We start from the raw sequence: 22,407 nt of genomic DNA, 5'->3' as shown, positions 1-22,407 counted from the left end.
CCCATCTTCATTGTCCATCCTCATAGTGTTATATAAGGGTAAAGGGTAAAGGCCCTCCCATTGATCGGCGATTTGCTCGAGTGGGCCCAGTAACGTCTCCATTGGAGACTTTGTTGTTACTGTGTCTGGCATATCGAATACTCTCGGTAGCTTGCCAGGCTCTTCCCTGCGGATACTCTCGGTAGCTTGCCGGGCTCTCCGAGAGGGGCGGAGGAATCGAACTCGGGTCGGCCATGTTGGCCGCGTGTAAGGCGAACGCCCTACCCGCTGTGCTATCGCTCCAGCCCATAGTGTTATATACATCTTTGTAATCTAATAATTTTTCATTGAAGTTTCTTGCCAGTGAAATTTCAAAAGCATTGGTTGTCTGATGAAAAAAAGAAAGTCCCAATATACACTGAAAATCAATCAAATTGTATTTTTATTTAGTAGCACTGCACTGTCCTCCCTTTGTTAATCAATTTGCTCAAGTGGGCACCAGTAACGTCTCACAACAAATTGTGAGACTTGTTGTTACTGTTTGTTGGCATATTGAATATATCATGGGGAGCTTGTGAGGCTTGTCCCTGCGGGCAAGATACTCTCGGTAGCTTGCCGGGCTCTCTGAGAAGGGAGGAGGAATCAAGCTGGGTCGACCATGTTGGCCACATGCAAGGCCTTACCCACTGTGCTATCGCTCCAGCCTTAACTATTCAACCCTGGAGAGATAGCATAGAGGTGAAGGCACTTACTTTTGTTGTTGTTGTTGTTCATATTTATTTATTTATTTATTTATTTTTGCTTTTTGGGTCACACCTGGCGATGCACAAGAGTTACTCCTGGCTCTGCACTCAGGAGTCACTCCTGGCGGTGCTCAGGGGACCATATGGGATGCTGGGAGTCGAACCTGGGCCAGCCACGTGCAAGGCAAACGCCCTACCCGCTGTGCTATCTCTCCAGCCCTGGCACTTACTTTTTTACATGACCACTTTTGATTTGATGCCGGGCATTATATGTGATCCCTGAGTAGGTAGTGAGTCTTCCAAGAGTAATTCCTGAATACAGATCCAGGGGTAAGCCCTGAGGACTGACAGTTATAGAACAAAATAATAATAATAATAATAACATAAGTATTCAGATTTTCTCATCTTGTTTGAAACTATGGGTTTTATATAACATGGAGTCCTGTAGCTCAAACTTAATCTTTCCATGTAGTGGTTTATGGACATAAACTCTGGGTTTATAGGTAAGACTTTTTTTTATCCTGTGGGCAAAATCAGCTTTTGTGACCTCTGTGATATCAGCCTTCTCTTCTTATTTTTTGACACTCCAGGATTTCCCATATTTTTTAGTTAACACATCATTTTGTTAAGAGCATAACACATCATTTTGAAAAGTCTTTGCTGTGACACAGAGAGCTCTAAGAGTATCTTGTCTATTATATGCCTGTTTTTTTTTTCACTGAAGTATAACTTCTTTGAAGGCCAATGCCAAATCATTTCCCATCTCTTTTTTGAAGGGTCCCTACTACAGGAGAAATAAAATTATCACAGAAAATACTTGAATCCTGATGATATTACATAAAAATGAAGTAAGTCTGAAAAAGGATAAACACACAGTGGTATCATTTATATGTGGTATTTAGAATAGCTGGATGAGGGAATGCAATGTAGTAAAGGGGAATTTCCAGATCAAATTTGGCCCTAGAGTATAGGGATTGGGAGTAGAGAGAGGTGAGAAGCAACATGGAACAGGTCAGAGGAGTCGGGTACACAGGTAGTGTTCAGGAAAGAGAGAGCCAAATATCAAAAAAACAGAGGCAACAACAACCAAAACCAAGAGACCCAAACTAACAACCGAACGGAGAAAGGTGCTTGTCAAGGGGGCAGGCTGGAGCAGATAGGGGGTGAGGAGGATGTGGGAGGGAACCTGGGAACATTGGTGGAGGGAAGTTTACACTGGTGGTGGGATCAGTGCTGCAATATTGTATGTCTAAAACTCAACGATGAATAATTTTGTAAATCATGGTACTCTAATGAAAGACTATAATCAAATTTTTAAAAATTCAAAGAAAAACTAGAATCCTGTCACTTTTACTGTGTGTATCATACATAAATGATTAATCCTTCCACTGCTAAGTGGTAAATCAATAGTAGTCAATAGTAGACAGAAAATGGAAGGGGCTTCACCAAGGTGTTGGCCAAGGCTATTGAGCTAACAGAGTGCCTCTTAATGCACTTGGTCAACTCTGTTCTAGTACGTTGAATAAATATTGACAAAACAGAGAAAAGATGAAGCTTAGCTGCTCCACACACACACACACACACACACACACACACACACACACAAATTGTAGCATTTTTGAAACTGCTTTTCAAGGTGACTATTGGAAACTTATTTGCTAATGATACAAAGAGTCGTTGCTTCTTTTCTTTAGGATACAAACCCTCCCTCAGAAACAAATCAGAATGGAGCCCTCCCCTTAATTCACCTGAGTGGAACATCATACTTTGTGAAACATAAACATAAGGCAAAATAGTACTATAGAAATACAGAACTATACTTATTGAACTTTTACTGCAGACTATATGTATTATTTCAATTTCTATCAGAATCTTCTGCCATTTAAATATCAGTGAGGAAAAGCTTTCACATAACACAGCCATTGGATTTACCAAATTATGATGCATATCAGAAACGTGTCACAAAGTGGGTGTCCAATCACTGATGGACACCTGAATAATGCTGACTTTTGTGTTGAGAATTGGGTTCTTTAGAAGTTGACTTGGATAAATGAAGGGATCGCCAAGTATTTTGTCGTAGTAATACACTAAGTGAAAACTAAAAATAGCAGCTAAAAAAGTAAGACTTATTCCACTCAATTTTGCTAAAAGATTTAACAAATAATATCATCACATGCAAAATATTAATACACTTCTGAGCAGCTAAGGACACAGTGGAAAGCAAAAAATATGATGTGCAAAATTCTGGTTCTTCAGTTCTATTAGGGAGGAAAATAATAACTAGTATATATATATATATATATATATATATATATATAGGTCACTGTCCTCCCGTTGTTCATCGATTTGCTCAAGCGGGCCCAGTAACGTCTCCATCACGAGACTTGTTGATATGTGTTTGGCGAATACCACGGGTAGCTTGCCAGGCTCTGCCGTGTGGGTGAGATACTCTCGGTAGCTTGCTGGGCTCTCCGAGAGGGGCGGAGGAATCGAACTCGAGTCAGCCATGTTGGCCGCTTGTAAGGCAAACACCCTACCTGTGCTATCGCTCCAGCCTATATATATATATATATATATATATATATATATATATATATCACTGTCTTCCCGTTATTCATCGATTTGCTCGAGCGGGCCCAGTAACGTCTCCATTGGAGACTTTGTTGTTACTGTGTTTGGCATATCGAATACTCTCGGTAGCTTGCCGGGCTCTCCGAGAGTGGCGGAGGAATCGAACTCGGGTCGGCCATGTTGGCTGCGTGCAAGGCGAACGCCCTACCGCTGTGCTATCGCTCCAGATATATATATATATATATATATATATATATATATATATATATATATTTCAGGGGTGAAGTGATAGCACAGCGGTAGGGTGTTTGCCTTGCGTGCAGCTTGCCTGGCCAAGCCAGATTCTATTCCTCCGCCCCTCTCAGAGAGCCTGGCAAGCTACCGAGAGTATCTCGACTGCACGGCAAAGCCTGGCAAGCTCCCCGTGACATATTTGATATGCCAAACACAGTAACAAGAAGTTTCACAATGAAGACATTACTGGGCCCGCTAGAGCAAATTGATATATAATGCAATACAATAAATATACCATATAATCATGGTATGATGAGTGTATCTGGATAAAGTGATTGTGATAAGGGTGTTTTATAAAGTAATATCATAATGGAAGGACTCTTGGATCTGATCTTTGAGGAGTGGATTAAAGGATAGGTATTGCTGAGCCTGGAAAGCATCCATAAGAAATGTTTCACAAGTAAAACATTGAGGAACAGAAAAATGCTCCAGACAATTAGCAAGAAAGTCTGTTTGTGTTGAGGAAATAGCAAGGAGACTGGTGGACCAGAAGTCCAGTAAACATCCTGAGCTTCTACTGGCCACAGTGGAGACCAGAGCAATATAGTAGACTTAAAAGGTCTACCACAGACCTAGAAGGTCTACCTTATTGCTCTGGGTTTTATATTTAGTTTGAAAAAACATCCTTGAGAAGAACATGCTATAGTGATATAAGAACTGAAGAGAGGAAAATTCTTTGAAGATAAATTTTTTTTAATGTAAGAGTACTGCTATTTATTCAGCCATTGATTAAGCTGATTGAATTGGGCATGAACTCCACAGATAAAATTGGTTTTGACATATGGTAGCTGTTTGCTTGGAGGCAAAAGGCCTTGAAGTATATACAAGAATTGAGTAATCAGAGATCATTGGGCCAAAAATCTGAAATATGCCTTCATAGAAAAGACGAATTTAAAAATTAGTTCAAAGATATGTGTCCTACAATTGGGAATTGATGGGCATAAGCAGATATTGAGCACAAACCCAGACCTGAGTTAATTTACAGTCGAAATCAGAAAGGTCACTTTTATCCATAAATGTCAAGAAAGAAGTGTGGATTTGAAAAAAAGACAACATCAAATATCAGAAAATTGAGCAGAAAAATGGATAAATAGGAATCAAGAGATAACAAAAATAGGCCCAGGTGGACTCTGTGTTTCTCTCCTGCTGCCAAAGCTAAGATAAACAATTTAAAAATATCCCTCACCAAAGAGTGAGGACTATTCCTTAAGAAGAATGAGAAACACTAATAAAGACAGTGGCTATTCTTATATCAGTTGTTAAATGACAAAAGTCCAATTGAGTCATTTTGAAGATCTAAAAATTGACTTTATTAAATGACTCATACATTGAGAGCATTCTACCTAGAAGTGGGAAAGTGCTTCCAAAAGCTGTACAAAATTAAAAGTTTTCATAAGCAGAAAATGGGAACAAAAAGGGAAAGGAAATTTTCTCAGGCTCATCCTTTGGGTAGATTTATCACTAGAGAACATGACTATGAGTAATATAAAAAGGGTTTGTGGAATATTTTCTCATATTTTGGGAGGAAGCAAAATTATCTCAATAATAATGGCCAGAAAATTCATACTGACCAATTATCAGGGAAGAATGAAACTACAATTAGTTATGTATTAAGTTTTGGTAGACTTAGTGACTAGAACATCCATTCTGGATCATTTTCTTCTTAATATTGTGGAGTCTAAAAGACAGGAAGTGGTCAACAAAGAACAGAAGCCCTTAGATTAATAATATCCAACCCTCAGGAGAAATTTATTCACCCACTGAATAAGAACTGGGAAACAGGTATGGAAAAATCACATGTGGATAAATCATGAGCATAAAACACTGCCTGGGTTAAAATTCTGACTTTATTAGCTGTGTGATACCGTGTAAAGTTATTTCATCATTCTTTTAATTTTATTCCTTGTTTCCTTTTATCCCTTGCTAACACTGATGTCTGCCAGAAGGAGTAAGGATTCTATGAAAACTCTCTGTGGAAAGTGCTTAGAACTCTTTCTAAATTAGGGTAAATATATGGTAAATGTTGTGTAAGTGGGTTTTATATTGAAGCCTCAGAGGGTGTTGGCATTACTTCTCCACTTACTTAAACTATTTCACAGAAGAAAAATCTTTTCCAATAGAAACCATGTATAATTTTTGCAAGAATAATATATTTGGAATTAGAGGTCAACTTCTCTGTCTTTCACTGGGGTAAATTAGTGCTATATTTTGGGATGAGTGTGCTTAATCTCTCCAAGTCTCAGTTATTATTCTGTAAAAGCTAAGTTAACACTTTCCTTAAGCTTACTGTAAGGATCAAATTAATGACATAATATTAAACAATAGCAAATGAGTAGGTGACAGACAGTTAGCTGTAACTTACTATCAGGTTAGAAAAAATAACTGTGTTCATAAAAATAGTGACAGATTTTAGCTCCTATATTCTCCAAAGTGGTCAATAGAATTCGTTTAACTTTATTTCATCCCATCAAATATTTTAATTCATTGTTTGTAAATTTTTATGGTGGGGAGGTGAGGCATGTATTATACTTTAAAACTCAGTTCATGTGCCTGTTAAACTGATGCACTCATTTTTATTTTTATTTATTTATTTATTTATTTTTAATGTAGGAGTACTACTATTTATTTAGCCACTGATTAGCTGATTGAATTGGGCATGAACTCCACCTTGCTTTTTTTTTTTCATAATTTTATTTATTTATTTATTTTTCTTCTTATATTTATTTATTGAATCACTGTGGGAAAAGTTACTAAGCTTTAGGTTTAAGTCTCAGTCATGCAATGACCAAACACCCCTCCCTTTCCCAGTACTCATTTTTCACCACCACGAATCCCATTATACCCCCCTCCCAACCCTCCCAATGCCTGTGCGGCAGATGATTTCCACTTAACTCTTCTCTACATTGATTACATTCATTATTTCGACAAAAGATGCACCATTATTGGTTAGAATCCCCCCACCCCCAACAATCAGAATTGCTGAAAAAGTATTGTGAAATACTTTGTTTTCTATAGCTGGTTATGAGAATCATATAATCTTGCATGGCCACAATAGCAGCCTTGCAATTTTGAATTTCTGCAAAGAGCCAGAGAGTTACAAGATTGGTTTCTGTGCATCTGGTGTTATGGCTGTGCCAGAGAGCTGCTCGTGGGGGGCAAATCGTGGCCTCGGTAGGGCGTGAAGGACAAGCTGGTACCAAGCTCTTCCCATGAGACTGCAGTTGCCCCATCACCGCTGGCTCATACCTGGCTTTTCAATAAGCTCTGAGGCGGCAGCCACCTTGCTGCCAGGTGGGAAAAGGGCGGAAGGGAGCAACAACCTTTCCCTCCCGGGGAGGCATGGAGCCATAGTTTAAAGCATGGTCCATTCACTTTTCTGCTACAAGCTGCTGGGCTCTGGATTAAGTCCTTTTGTCTCTGGAGCCATGACCGTGTCAGAGAGTCGCTCGTGCCCGGCAACTCATGACCTCGGTAGGGCATGAATGACGTGCTGGTACCACCTCCCTTCCCATGAGACTGCAGTTTCCCTGTCAATACCGGCTCATACCTGACTTTCTTATAAGCTCTGTGGTGATGGCCACCTCGCTGCTTGGGGTGGGGGTTGGGGGGCAGAAGGGAGCAACACCCTTTCCCTCCCGGGGAGGCATGGAGCCATAGTTTAACGAATAGTCCAATCACTTTTCTGCCACAAGCTGCCAGGCTCTGGATTAAGTCCTTTTGCCTCTGGAGCCATGGCTGTGCCAGAGAGCCGCTCGTGGGGGGCAATTTGTGACCTCAGTAGAGCCAGAAGGACAAGCCGGTACAGCCCCCCTTCCCATGAGACTGCAGTTGCCCCATCAACTCCGGCTCATACCTGACTTTCCAAGAAGCTCTGAGTCAGCGGCCACCTTATATGTGGTCCAGATGCATTTCTGCCAAAAGTCGCTGGGTTTTCCGCACAGCAGAGCCTGGAAAGCTCCCCGTGGCGTATTCGATACGCCAAATACAGTAACGACAACGGGTCTCATTCCCCTGACCCTGAAAGAGCCTCCAATCATTGGGAAGGGACGAGTGGGAAGAGGCTGTTGGAGTCTCGGGGCTGGGAGGAATGGAGATGTTGCTGGTGCCCACTATAGTAAATTGATGATGAATGAGATAGCATGATAAAATGATGTGTATGTGTATGTATATATATATATATATATGAAGTTCTTTCAGTGCTTCATGTAAAACTGTTTTCAAGATTATACATTTTCCAAGGTGTTGTTGATCTATAAGGCTCTGTTCAATTCTGACTGATAGTCTATCTAGATAGAATATTCTTGATGAAGTGTTAATTTCACTGAGATTTTTTCTATTAAAAAATGTTCCCAGCTTTTCTCCCTTCAATATTTACCGAACCCCCTTTCTCCAGCCTAGCTTCTTGACAGGGAACTTTCTAAGTTTAGTTGTTAAAGTTTGGATCTATTCTATGATTTGTATGTTTGGCTTTATCATTCCTTAACACCACCTTTGTATCTTAATCCGTTGACCTGACACCCAATATTTCCCATCTGCTTCTTCTCCCATTCCCTTCCATTTATTCTTTCCTTCTCCTTTCTTTACTCTGGGACCAAGGTTGATCTGCACATCCATTTTTTTTAATTTTTATTGGTGAGACACCATGGGGTACAGTTGTGGACTTGCAAACTTTTGTGCTTGGGTTTCACTTATGCAGTGATCGAGTGACCATCCGTCCGCTGGTGCCCATTCTCCACCACCGATGATCCCGGTAGCCCTCCCACCCCCACCCCCCATTCCATATCCCCACCCGCCCGCCCTGCCTCTGTGGCGGGGCATCCCTTTTGCTCTCTCTTATCTTTGGGGTGTTGTGGTTTGCAATGGATGTATTGAGTGGCCGTTGTGTTCCGTCTATGGTCTTCATTCGGCACGCTTCTTCTATCCTGCATACTCTCGTCCAGTAATTTTAAATACCACATATAAATGATGTCATCCTGTGCTTGTCCATCTGGCTTACTTCATTTAACATGATGTCTGTCTTACAGTTTCTTTAAACATATGTAACATTCTTATTTGACTTATAGTCTCATTTGATAAATTTTTGAAAAAAATTTCAGACGATTATCTGTTGATTATCACATTAGTTATCAAAATAACATTAGTTTAATAAACACATGAAAATATAAGCGATGAATTAAACTACAAAAAAAAAGTCGCTGGGTTTTAAGATTTGTTTCTGAGTCTCTGGGATCGTGACCACTAATTAGCTTGATCAGGAGCCAGAGAGGCCATTTGTAGGTGGCGACTCGGGGTCTCGATGGGATGAGGAGGAAAGGGCTGGTTCCACCCCAGTCTAGTGAGGTTCCACATGTCTCATCACTGCAGGCCCAAGCCTGACTATCCAGTAGCCTCTGGAGGATGGTGGTCACTGGACCGCCAAGGGGAATAGGCCAAGGCATGAACCGATTCCCACGTGGATTGGCCCAGAGCCAGTAACCTACTGCAAGAACAGGACGCATTTCTGCCAAAAGCCTTTGGGTTCCAAGATTCATTTCTGAGTCTCTGGGATCATGGCCATTACGCAGTTCGATCAAGAACCAGAGAGGCCATGCCTCCAATTATATAGCTGGGCTGGAGGTGGTTTGTGGGTGTGTCTCTCACATACCTAACTTTTGGCCGTTTACTTTCTTGGTAAACTTTGCCCCAAGTTTTTGGGGTCTGGCCAAAGGCACAGCAACAATTTTGGGGTAACTGAAAGCCTGACGGTGCCATCAGGCTGCAGACACACTTGCCTTACAGATACAAATTGATCTGCTGAAGGCATCATACCACTCATTTTTAAATAGATGCTTAAATCTATGCTTCTAGGGGAAGCTCAGCTTTCTCACACTATTCCTAAATCAGTATTCCTTCCTTTCAACTACCCTGGAGATGAAAATAAAAATGGGAGGCCCCTCAGAAGTGTCTCTACAATTTGAATCTATCGAAAGATCTCAGAAACAAAACAGATGAGGCTATATCAAACTGAAAACGTTTTTCATCACAAATGACACTGGCTAAATTTCTGAAAGGAAAAGAGAGGAAGAAAGTAAAAGAGGGAGGAAGGAAGTAAAAGAGGAGGAAAGGAGAAGAGAGGGAAGGAAGGGCACAGTTTCTCTGGTAGACTAATCTGGGCAGAAATATCACTGAGTTTGATGCTTTTTATTGATGTGGGAAGGGAAGTGAATGATTCTATGTAAAACCTACTGGATTAGAGAGAACATTCAAAAAAAGCCCACACAATGATTACCCCAGACACTTCCTTTGTCTCCTCATCTAGCTATTTTTATGGTGCAACTGAAATAAGTGTTAGCCATGGACACATCCCTATGAAGTGAGTCTTGTGAGTCTTGTGAGCATTTCTAGGGAATTGCCAAGGATTGGAGACTCTTAGATACTCTTGGCATAATATTTCATAAAGCCTATTAAATAAAATAGATGGGTTGAAGGAAAAAGGACTTTACATGGCAATGTTAGATGTTTTTAACAGGAGAACTATAGGATTCTCTAAGGTCCATGGGAAATACTCCTCACCTATCATCATAGTGTCAGAAATTTCAAGGAGAACAAGGCTCACGTTAGATCCTCAATAACTAGGTGCCACTCAAATAAATACTTTATGGTAATATCTGACATCCTAAATATATATATATCAAATATAAATTTGTAGAATACCCATCAACACATCTTTCTAAATTATAACTGTTTGAACAAGAAACTTTAAAGTTCATAGAAGTGCCCTCTAACCATAATATGACCTTAATTGGTTCAAATAACCCTCCATAACAGGAGATACTCAATAGGCTATTGTCTCCAAACTGGTGAAAAACAAACTTTGCTTGTTTCTAGACATGGCTTTAGACCTCCCAGTCCTTTGGCTTTACATCTTAACTCCCTCAATATGTTCTCCAGACTCACAGACTCTCTTCTGAGTCAACATGACCTACACAGATAAGCATCAGTTTCCTGTCTTCCTATCTTAATAGAACCTTATCTTAGGGGTTTTTGAATTACATTCTTAAATTTATAAGAACATTGCTCCCATCATATAGTTCAGATAATACCATTCTTTATTTTTTAAATTTTTTTTAAAAAATTTAATGAATCACCATGATGCACAGTTACAGGCTTACAAAGTTTCATATTTTCTTTTCAGGCATAAAATGATCAGGTACCCATCCCCTCACGAGAGCACATTTTTCACCACCAATGTTCTCATTTAATTTATCCTATTTTCACCCAAGTCACATGCTGGCAAATTGAAGAAAACTCCCAGCTCACATAATGCTGTTTTCATTATCTATCCTGGTACCAATGACATCTCCTCATAGTTAAAACTTCAGGTTTTAATGTATCAGGCTCAAACTGAAAAGCTAAACATAGGTTCCTGAACCTCATTTCCAAAACTTCTATTTCATTAAGTTCACAATAAAACCCAAGAATTGCATTTCTAGTGATACTCTAGAGGACAAACTTGAAGAATCACCATCTGAAGAAACAAAAGAGAAGAACATAGTTTCTTAAATTACAACATGAAGCCTTCTTGGGATCAAAAAAGAGTCTTAAAGGAATTAGAAGCTCCTTACAAAACACTTTAAATTGTTTGTATCTATTTGGTAACTATCTGAAAAAAATCAAATTATCTTATTCTGAAACATTTAGATGACCACCTAGTTGCTAACAATCACTTTGTAATTTTAATGCCCATATTTGCATTTATAATTATAGTTACATGGACCCCAAGTAGTACCATTTTAATTGCCACTAATGAGACTACTAATGGAATAAGAACAGAGGTGAATGAAATACATAAGTGATGTATCCTTGATCAGTAGAGACCAGATGGGTTTGTAAACCTATTTTCATAAATATTTAGCAGTAACCTGAATATATAAATATAATAAGAAAAAGATTGGCACAATTAAACAATGACAAAGAATGAAAAAGCAGGAACATGTCAAAGTCATGTAAGAGAAGTTACTCATAATGTTGCTTTAGTTTCAAGACTATCGGGTGTCATAAAAAACATACTATTCTGGGGGATGGAGCAATAGCACAGCAGGTAGGCCGTTTGTCTTGCACGTGGTTGACCCGGGTTCAATTCCCAGCATCCCATATAGTCCCCTGAGCACTGTCAGGAGTAATTCCTGGGTGCATGAGCCAGGGGTAACCCCTGTGCATTGCTGGGTGTTACCCAAAAAGCAAAAAAAATACTTTTCTTTCAAGTACGGATTGTTCAAATATAGATAAGCAAACATATTTCATTATCACTAAGATACTTTGGCTGCAAAGATTATGATCTGAATGATAAAATTATGGGCTGTTTCAAATTTTGCCAAATATGAATAACTGGAGGTTATATTTTGTATAACAAAGTTTGATCTGAAACTGTGTTTCTCAACTTTTTCCCAGTCAATCTTACAATATTCTTTCCTTTCTGTGGTCCTTGTTTGTCCATTACTCACCTAGTCTCATTCTGTGGCCCCCAATTTACCCAATTTTCACCTGGAACCCCCTTTAGAATATTCAAGGGTGTCACAAAGTAAGCATATGGTCCCAAGTTGAGACAATGACTTGTAAAGCACTAAATTCAGAAATAAGAGGCTTTTCTTAACATTTTTACCTTTAATTTACATATAAAGTTAATTTACTATTTAAAATTCCTATGTATGACAAAAACAAAAAGATCCACAAAGCAAATGGTATAAATTTTAGTGGTTTATGGTATGAATTAAGTTGATTACACATCAACTTAATTCACACATGCATACAAACCAGTACTGTCATTTCAAGTAAATTCTTATTTTTTTTTAAATTTTTATTAGAGAAACACCATGAGATACAGTTGTAGACTTACAAATTTTTGTGCTTGGGTTTCAGATATACAATGATCAAATACCCATCCCTCCACCAGTGCCCATTCTTCACCACCACTAATCCCAGTATCCCTCCCATCTCCCCATCCCCTCATTCCACCCTGCCTCTGCGGTTGGACATTCCCTTTTGTCCTCTCTCCCCTTTTGGGTGCTGTGGTTTGCAAAAGAGGAATTGAGTGGCAATCAAATAAATTCTTAATTGGGTTAACAGTATCAAAGAGCTGGTTGGAAACAAATAACCAGCAATATATAATGTATCACAAATCACTTGGATGGGAGAAATACAAGAAGCTATAGAAATATTCATCTCATAGAGAAACCTGTCCAGATTTTGAGTCATAAACGCTTCCATGAGACAGTTTGGAGTGTAAAATTTAATAATAAGCTTGAAATCCTTGAATAGTCATAGGAAGAGACTGTAGCACTGTAGCACTGTCCTCCCATTTTTCAACGATTTGCTCAAGCTGCCACCAATAACGTCTGCATTGTGAGACTTGTTATCACTGTTTTTGGCATATGGAATACGCCACTGGGAACTTGCCAAGCTCTGCCCTGCAGGCGGGATACTCTTGGTAGCCTGCTGGGCTCTCGGAGAAGAACAGAGGAATTGAACCCGGGTCAGCCACATGCAAAGCAAATGCCCTACCTGCTGTGCTATCACTCCAGCCCATAGGAAGAGACACCAACATAAAATCCTTTTCTATCCACAATAATGAATAACATAGTGAAATTTTCCTGGGGTGGGTAACCTTTCTATATGATAGTCTAACTATGATTAGAACTCTCTAGGCTCTAAACCTGGAATTCATGATTTTTAGGACAAATTCACTGAAAAATACTGTGAACTATTTAATTAATAAGTTCTATAATGGAGATGTTTCATAAGTTAATTGACTCTCTTTGTGCAAAAAAATATCATTCAAGACTTTTTAAGGACCTCATCTGTTCTAATACATTGTCTGATATAGGAAAAGCATAACTTTGTTGATGAGCTCAGATTTTTCTATGATTGGATAGTCTTATGCTATGAGTTTGACAACACAATTTAGTGTTATCTCATAAATAAGCATTTGTGACACAAGCAATAAAGAGGAGCTTGTCAAAAAAGAAAATCATAGAAAGAGCTATGGGTAAGAAGTAACAGAAAATGACTTAGAGAAGTTTTTAAAAGAGCACATTTAGGAGAGATAAAAAAGCTTTCACTAAAACAAAGAAGAAGATGCAGCAAGTAGAAGTTAAACTATATAATCTTACAAGTTATATACAGAGTTTGACATTCTTTCCCAGGACATAGAACACAATAGAAGCAGGTTAAAAGTATAAATTACAGTATCTGGTTTGACTTTTAGAAACATGCCCTAAAATATAGAGAAGGAATTGGAGGAAATCAAAAAGAGTGAAAAAGCTATTAAAAATAATGATGATATAGGGGTATGGTGCCGCCAATAGGTCAATCTGTACCTGTGAGGTGAGTGCATCAGCAGCCTGATGGCACCTTCAGACTTCCAGATACCCCAAAATTGCTGCTGTGCCTTTGGCCAAACCCCAAAAACTTGGGGCAAAGTTTACCAAGAAAGTAAACGGCCAAAAGTTAGGTATGTGGGAAACACACCCACAAACCACCTCTGGCTCAGCTATATAGTTGGAGGCAAGGCCTCTTTGGTTCCTGATTGAATTGCTTAATGGCCATGATCCCAGAGACTCAGAAACGAATCTCGGAACCCAGCGGCTTTAGGTAGGAATGCGTCCGGTCCCTGTAGTAGGTTACTGGTGCTGGGCCAACCCAGGTGGGAATAGGTTTCGTGCCTTGGCCTGTTCCCCCTTGGCGGCCCAGTGGCTGTCATCCTTCAGAGACCTCTGGATAGTCACATTTGGGCCGCCAGTGACAAGACACACAGGGCCTCATGGGATGGGGGTGGGGCCGGGCTTGTCCTCCCCACCCCAACGAGACCCCAAGTCATCGCCCACGAATGGCCTTTCTGGCTCCTGATCAAGCTGCTTAATGGCCATGATCCCAGAGACTCAAAAACAAATCTCAAAACCCAGTGGCATTTGGCAGAAATGCATCCGGACCCCACAGTACATTACTGTTGCCGGGCCACCCCAGGGAAGAAAGGGAGCTGTCCCTCCGCCTGCTCCCTCTTGGTGGCTTGGTGACCGTCATCCTCCAGAGGCCATTGGACAGTCAGACTTGGGCCTGCAGTAATGAAACTTGATGGGCCTCACAGGATGGGGGTGGAACTGGGCCTGTCCTCCCCACCCCAACGAGACCCCAAGTCATCGCCCATGAACGGCCTCTCTGGCTCCTGATCAAGCTGTTTAATGACCTTGATCCCAGAGACTTAGAAACAAATCTCGAAAACCAGCGGCTTTTGGCAGAAATGTGTCCGGACCCCACAGTAGGTTACTGTCGCCGGGCCACTCCAGAGGGGAAAGGGTGCTGTCCCTCTGCCTGTTTCCTTCTGGTGGCTCAGTGACCGTCATCCTTCAGAGGCCATTGGACAGTCAGGCTTGGGCCTGCAGTGACGAAACTTGTTGGACCTAACGGGATGGAGTGGAGCCAGGCCTGTCCTGCCAAACCCCAAAGAGACCCCAAGTCATCACCCACAAACGGCCTCTCTGACTCCTCAGCCAGCTGCTCAACAGCCATGATTCCAGAGACTCAGGAGCAGATCTTGAAACCCAGTTGCTTTTGGCAGAAATCCCTGAAGATTTAAGTGTTAAAACTTCAGAATTTCAAAACCACATGGCCCTACTGCGGACACGCAACATATGTTATTCATAATCAGCAATACAACACAAATTGTCTATTGTTGCCTTTTCAGCAGATCTGAGTGTTGGGGTAAAATCTCAAATAATAATGGTGGGTCTGGTGTCGAAATATTGAATGTGATCAAAGTAGAGAGAGAGTAATGTGGAAATCATCTGCCCCACAAGGAGGGGGAGGGTGTGGGATGGGGGTATACTGGGGTTTTTGGTGGTGGAGAATGGGCACTGGTGAAGGTACGGGTGTTTCATCGTATGACCGAGACTTAGACCCAAAAGCTTTGTAACTGCTCTCACGGTGATTTAATAAATAAAATTATAAAAAATGAAAAAAAAGTAAGGTGGAGTTCATGCACAATTCAATCAGCTAACCAGTGGCTGAATAAATAGCAGTACTCCTACAAAAAAAAATGATGATGTATCTAAATAAAGTACACTAAAAAGATTATCACTTCAAATTATTTACCCAACAGAAATGCAGTGTGTGTTAAATGAAATCACAAGAATGGTTTATAGATGTATTGTTTACAATAGTTAAATCTGGAAGCAACCTGAATATTCATCAGTAATAATATGAATAAGGGAGCTGGAGAGATAATACAGAGGGTAGGGGACTTGCTTTGCATGCAACTGACCTGGGTTCAAGTCCTCACACCCCAGATGGTCTCCTGAGCCCCACCAGGAGTGATGCCTGAGTGAGGAGCCAGGAGTAATTCCTGAGCGCCTCTGGGTGCGGCTGCAAAACAATAAACAAATAAATAAATAAAATGAAAGAGAACAGTGTGAATATTCATTCAATGGGGTCTACAGCATGAAGATTAACAAACTGTTGCTATTGACAATAGGAATAGCCTCATAAATATAATATTGAATTAAACAAGCCAGACACAAATAATGCAGGCCCTATGGTCTTGTGTAAAATTGAATAACAGGCAGAATTAATCTCTAGTCTGAGAAGTTGGGTCATGGGTTACATTCAAAGGTAGAGTAGCATCTATTAGGGTCTAGAAATACACTACTGGTGATGTGGATGGTGATATCACTAGCATTCACTTTTGGAGTCAGTAAAAACACCATAAGCTTGCTCGACATGTTTGCATTCTTTTCTATGAGTAATTCAAAGCCAAAATTACTTCAAATGAGACAAAAATGGAAACAAAACATCAAAAGACCATCAAGCAGATATTCTCTGGAGACTATAAAGCTATCTAATATGAAAAAGTATTACATTTTGAGATTGTTGTTTCAAAATAGTCTTGAAAGCAATGTTTGTTTGTTTTCTTTAGAAGAGCCCAGGATTTGAAAGAGAAAATTGTATGCTTGATACTGTGGGAAGTTTCTGGTGAACCTAAGAAACTAAAAGTTTGACATCATTAGGTCTGGAAAAAATGAAAATGGGATATAAGGAACAGCGTATAATGTTACAAGAAAGTTTTCTCAATACCCAGGAAGGTGATCATAGCCTTTGTGGGTTGTGAAATAAAAGGGGAATATGAGGTTCTAAGATTTTTCCAAAGAAACTGAAAATAGTAAGAGAATCAGCAATACAACACAAATAGTAAGAGAAGTCCTGCAAGCAAGCTCAGTAGACAGTCCAGGACCATTGGTGTGAAATAGCTAGAGAAAGAGAGTGTGTCCTATACAGACCCCACCCCAGTCTCACCTAAATCAAAAGTCACATCGCAAAACATTGAACAGGTCTTAGATCCTGTGATTCAGTACTAAGAAATCTCATAAGAGCATTAGGAAGGAGCAGCAAAAATCACAAGATAAGGAGGAGACGACTTTTGCGATGAACTTTGTGTAGAGATATTTGCTTGTCTTAAAATAGGTTTTTCCCTGGGGCTGGAGTGATAGCACAGTGGGTAGGGCATTTGCCTTGCACACGGCTGACCCAGGTTCGATTCCCAGCATCCCGAATAGTCCCCTGAGCAGTGCCAGGGGTAATTCCTGAGCACAAAGCCGAGGAGTAACCCCTGAGCATAGCCAGGTGTGACTCAAAGCAAAAAAAAAAAAAAAAAAGGTTTTTTCCATTAAAAATAGTAAGGTTTGGAGATGATTCTAAACTCTTAGATAGTCTGCATTTCTTTAAGCTTTTTTTCCTGAGGAAACATATCAAGGTGCTGATGGATATTGGAAGAAACTTGTTCTGAATGTTTTGGTGGAAAAGTCTATGGAATATTTAAAGGCAGACTGACAACTACCCCAATAATGTTTAATCCTGTACATAAAGTTTTGAGAGCCAAATTGTGTTTTCTTCACATCCAGAAAATGTTCCTGACAATGTTGGGAAGTGAAAAAGAAGGAAAAGAAATGCCTTTTATTATTAAAGCTGGAAGAATTATGTAAACCACTAGGTTTTTTTGTAAGCATTATGAATCTTGAGGAAAACAGCAGCCATTAAATAAGAATTAGCAGCTACTTAGCCCTTCTTTCATGGAATAAAATGGTAACAGACCTCTAGGTTCAACCATAAGTCATTAAAAAGGGAAACATTTATAGGAAATCACTGTCTGTCCTAGTTTTGGAGATTTCAGATATGAAAATTCTACAAGCTGAAATAGTGTTTGCATCAAAGTCAACAAAACTTGCCAACTACCCACCCTCACCCAGTACTTTCAAGTTTTATCTTCTCATTAAACTTCTGTTAAAAGAATGAATGATTATCTATGTCCTTCATGTAACTTTTTAATGGAAATTTGTCACCAAATCATTACTTAATCTTCTTTTATATAGGCTATATGATTCCAACATATTTTCTCAACATCCCTGTTTCAAGATCACATGTTATAATTCTCAGCACTGAAAACTGTTAAAAATTTCTTTATTTCATTGTATGCCTGAAACTCTGCTATAAATAACTTTTTCAATCACCATGTCTAATTTTTTTAAATCCTTCATTAAGCAGAAGAGTCCTCCATTTTTGTGACATAGCTATATATAATATTCTTTTTTGAACAATAGCCAAATATTACCAAGTTATAGTTACTATTTTAGGAGAATCTCCTGCCCCCGTGCCAGACTGTCTTCACTGGGGTCCCTCAGAGGGGTGGGTTGAGTCTCCCTCTCTGCCCCAAGCAGAGCCCCGGCAGCTGAAAACCTCCAGAACCCAGCCACAGCCATGCTCAAGGCCACTCTCCATATGCTCCGACAAGCCTCACGCATGGAAGAACCATCAGAGGAACCCATGGGTATGCGGGACCATGGCTGAGATCTCTAAGCCTGCTCCATCGGGGCTGGGCCTTCACCCGGATTCCCAGTTTTCCAGTAGCTTGGCAGTTCACACCCACAAACTGTCCCCTGGCGCCATGTAATCTCATCAACGGCCAAGATCCAGAGACTACAAAACAAAGTTGCCAGAAGAGAGAAGAGAGTTGCCAAAGATGGTTTTTCCATCCCTCTCAGAGCCCAGCAAGGGTATCCCACCCACATGGCAGAGGCTGACAAGCTCCCCAGTGGTGTATTCGATACAGTAAAAATAATGGGCTTAATTCCTCTGACCCTGAAAGAATCTCCAATAAGGCAGTGTTGGAAAAGATGAGCATGGAGAGGCTGCTAAAATATCAGGACTGGGACAAATGGAGACGTTACTGGCACCTGCTTGAGCAAATCAATGAACAACAGGATGACAGTGTCACAGTGTCTATTTTAAGAGATAACTGAATTGGATTTTGATCAGAATGTCATATCTTAATAAGAGAGGAAATTAAGAGATTTGAAAAGTCAGTCAGTAACTTACTTATATTCAAACCAGTGCTTATTACTGCTGAGCGGAAATTCTCACATCATCCACTCTCTCTTGTGCTCTTCATCACTGGGATAAGCCAACATTGTGTCTCACCTGGACCACAGCAGTTCCCCTTGACCTATTATACTCCATATACATGCACATACTTTCTTATGATCTCTATTTTATATTTCAGTAGAAATCTAGCTTTTGAGGTTTTTTATCATCAATGATAAACACAATAACTGGTTGGCAGTAAATATTTGTTTTGTAAAAACAATTTTGTACCCAAGCAATACTTATGAGTTTCATTTATAAGTATAATGAAATATCATTATTCTTTTTATGACTGATTATTTGGATTATACTTACACTGAGCATCAAAGTTTTCTCTTTATAGTTACATCTGTTGGGTTGTATTTAACTTTGCAAATCCTTCATAGAATATATATTATTTATTTTCCATGTATGTAAGTAGATAAAATCAAAAACTCAGTGGATGCCCTCAGCAGTAGAATGACTACAGCTGAAGACAGAATTAGTGAGCTTGAAAATGAGCAACAGAAATCGTACAGGCAACAACAAACAATGGGAAAAGACCTCAAAATAGCTCTAAGGTGAATCAGAGAGCTAAGGAATGACTCCAAGGGGAACAACATTAGAATCATTGGAGCACCAAAAGGACAGAAAGGCACTCCAAAGAAAAGCCACAGTTAAAGAAATCATTGCTGAAAGGTTCCCGGAGTTAGAGAATGCAGGCATCCAGATCCAAGGAGCCAGAAGGGTGCCAGTTAAAAGAGATCCTAATAAAAAGACTCCAAGGCATATCATAGTCAGAATGATGAATGCCATTGATAGAGACAAAGTACTTCAAGCAGCATAGTCAAAGAAGGAAATCACATACAAAGGAGCACCTATTAGATTTACAGCAGACCTATCAGAAGAAACCCTTCAAGCCTGAAGACAATGGTAGAACATAGTGAAAAAAACTCAATGAAATGCACGCCTCACCAAGAATACTTTATCCAGCTAACCTCTCACTCAAACTCAATGGAATGATATACCATTTTATAGATAAACAACTGCTCAGGAACTTTATAGACTCCAAACCAAACCTAAAAGAATGACTAAAAGGGCTCCTGTAATTCAAGAAAAAAATACCCATAAGCACAACAAATCCTTACAGAAAGATGGAACAAAACCCCATGACAGTAATCTCTCTCAATGTCAATGGTCTAAAAGCACCAATAAAGAGAACACAGAGTGACAAAATGGATCCAGAAACATTCTTCTGCCTACAAGAAATTCATCTGAACAGTCAGAGCAAACACAGACTAAAAGTTAAAGGATGGAAAACAATCCTTCAAGAAAATTAACTCCCTCAAAAAAGCTGGGGTGGCCACACTAGTATCCGGCAACATAGATTTCAGGTTGAAAAAGATTAGAAGGGACAGCAAAGGCCATTTGTTTTTCTCAAGGGATATATACAACAGGAAGAAATCACACTCTTAAATGTATATGCACCTAACGAGGGTCAGCTAAATACTTAAAACAACTGCTAAAAGATTTTTAAAGAGGACATTGCTAATAATACAATAGTAGTCAGAGACTTCAACATTCCATTATCACCTCTGGATAGATCAACAAGAACAAAACTCAACAAGGAAACACTGGCTCTGAAGGAAGAAATAGAAGAGAGAGAACTAACAGACCTATACAGAGCTTTATACCCCAAAAAGAAAGAAAACACATTCTTTTCCAGTGAACACAGAACATTTTCTAAAATAGACCATGTGTTGGGTCACAAAACATACCTCAATAAAATTAGGAAGACAGAAATTGTATCAACTCTATTTTCAGACCATGATGCACTGAAGATAGAACCGAATCACACACAGATGCAGAGCACCAAACTAAACACCTGGAAATTAAACAACTCAATGTTGAACAATGAGTGGGCCAAGAAGAAGTCAAAGAATAAATCAAAAGATACCTGGAAACAAATGAGAATGAAGACATGAGCTACCAGAACCTATGGGACACAGCTAAAGGCGTGTTAGGAGGAAAATTTATAGCTTTGCAAGCATTCCTCAGGAAGGAAAAAAGGGCCTAGATAGATAACTTGAATTCACAGCTCAAGACCTTAGAAAAAAAAACAATAAAAGGAACCCAAAAGTCAGCTGATGGAAAGAAATAATAAAACTTAGAGCAAAAATTAGCGACATGGAAACCCAAAATACAATCCGAAAGGTCAATGAAACCAAGAGCTGGTTCTTTGAGAAAATAAACAAGACTGATAAACCACTAGCAAGACTCACAAAGACAGAGAGAGAAAACCCTAATAAACCGAATCAGAAATGAAAAAAGGGATATCACAACAGAAACCAATGAAATTCAAAAGATCATCAGAGACTACTTTGAGAGTCTGTATGCGAAGGAACAAGAGAACCTAGAAGAAATGGATAAATTCCTGGATTCCTATAATCTCCCAAGACTGAACCAAGAAGAATTAAAATACCTGAATAGATCCATTACCACTTGATCACTTGACATCCCATTATTCATCGATTTGCTCGAGCGGATGCCAGTAACGTCTCCATTAATCCCTGTCGCATGCTAGAGTAGTCCAATGGCGTCTACTCATTCTAGGAACACGAAGAATCTTAAACCGATCATTAAGGGTCTTGACGAAGAAGTCTGACCATCTGGTAGGTGGGCTGCCACAGTCTTTTGACGTCCTGTGGAATCCATTCGGTAATGGCTCTAGTCCAGCGGTCATCTCCAAATCTCATTATGTGTCCAGCTCATCTGATTTTTGATGCCTTGGCAAACAAGACAGAGTCCCTGATTCTTGATCATCGACGGAGGTCAGAACTCCAGATTCTTTCTCTCATTTGAGTGAAATGTGATACTCCAAGCATAGCTCTTCCAATTCCTCTTTGGGAGACCTGAATAGCGTTCTCATCCTGTTTTTGTAGGGCCCAGGTCTCTGAGGCGTATGTTAATGCAGGAAGAACAGTGGAATCAAAGAGATGTGCCTGGAGGTGGAGGTTCTTCATCCTCTTAGCTATTTCTTCAATGCTCTTGAAGGCATTCCAAGCTGCTCTCTTCCTCCTGCACAACTCAGGTGCCAGGTCATTCGTCATGTTGACTTCTCGACCTAGGTACACATAACGTGCATTTGGAGATGTTCGTTCCATTGAAAGCTAATGGAACGTCAGAAATGGTACCATTTCTCATAAGCATTGTCTTCGTGAGATTCGGCTGTAGTCCGACCTTTCCACAGTCAAAATCAGCACCATTTGTGCCACTTAGCTAATGTATGGTCTTATTAGAAGGATGTTATCAGTGAAGCGGAAGGGGTGTAGTTGACGACTGTCTATCTTCACTCCCATTCCTTCCCATTCCAGTCGTTTCATGACATTCTTGAGGG

Source organism: Sorex fumeus, unplaced genomic scaffold, assembly GCF_029834395.1.
Source record: "Sorex fumeus unplaced genomic scaffold, SorFum_2.1 ptg000002l, whole genome shotgun sequence".
In the NCBI taxonomy this organism is placed as follows: Eukaryota; Metazoa; Chordata; class Mammalia; order Eulipotyphla; family Soricidae; genus Sorex; species Sorex fumeus.
Note: the sequence above shows the minus strand (reverse complement) of the source record.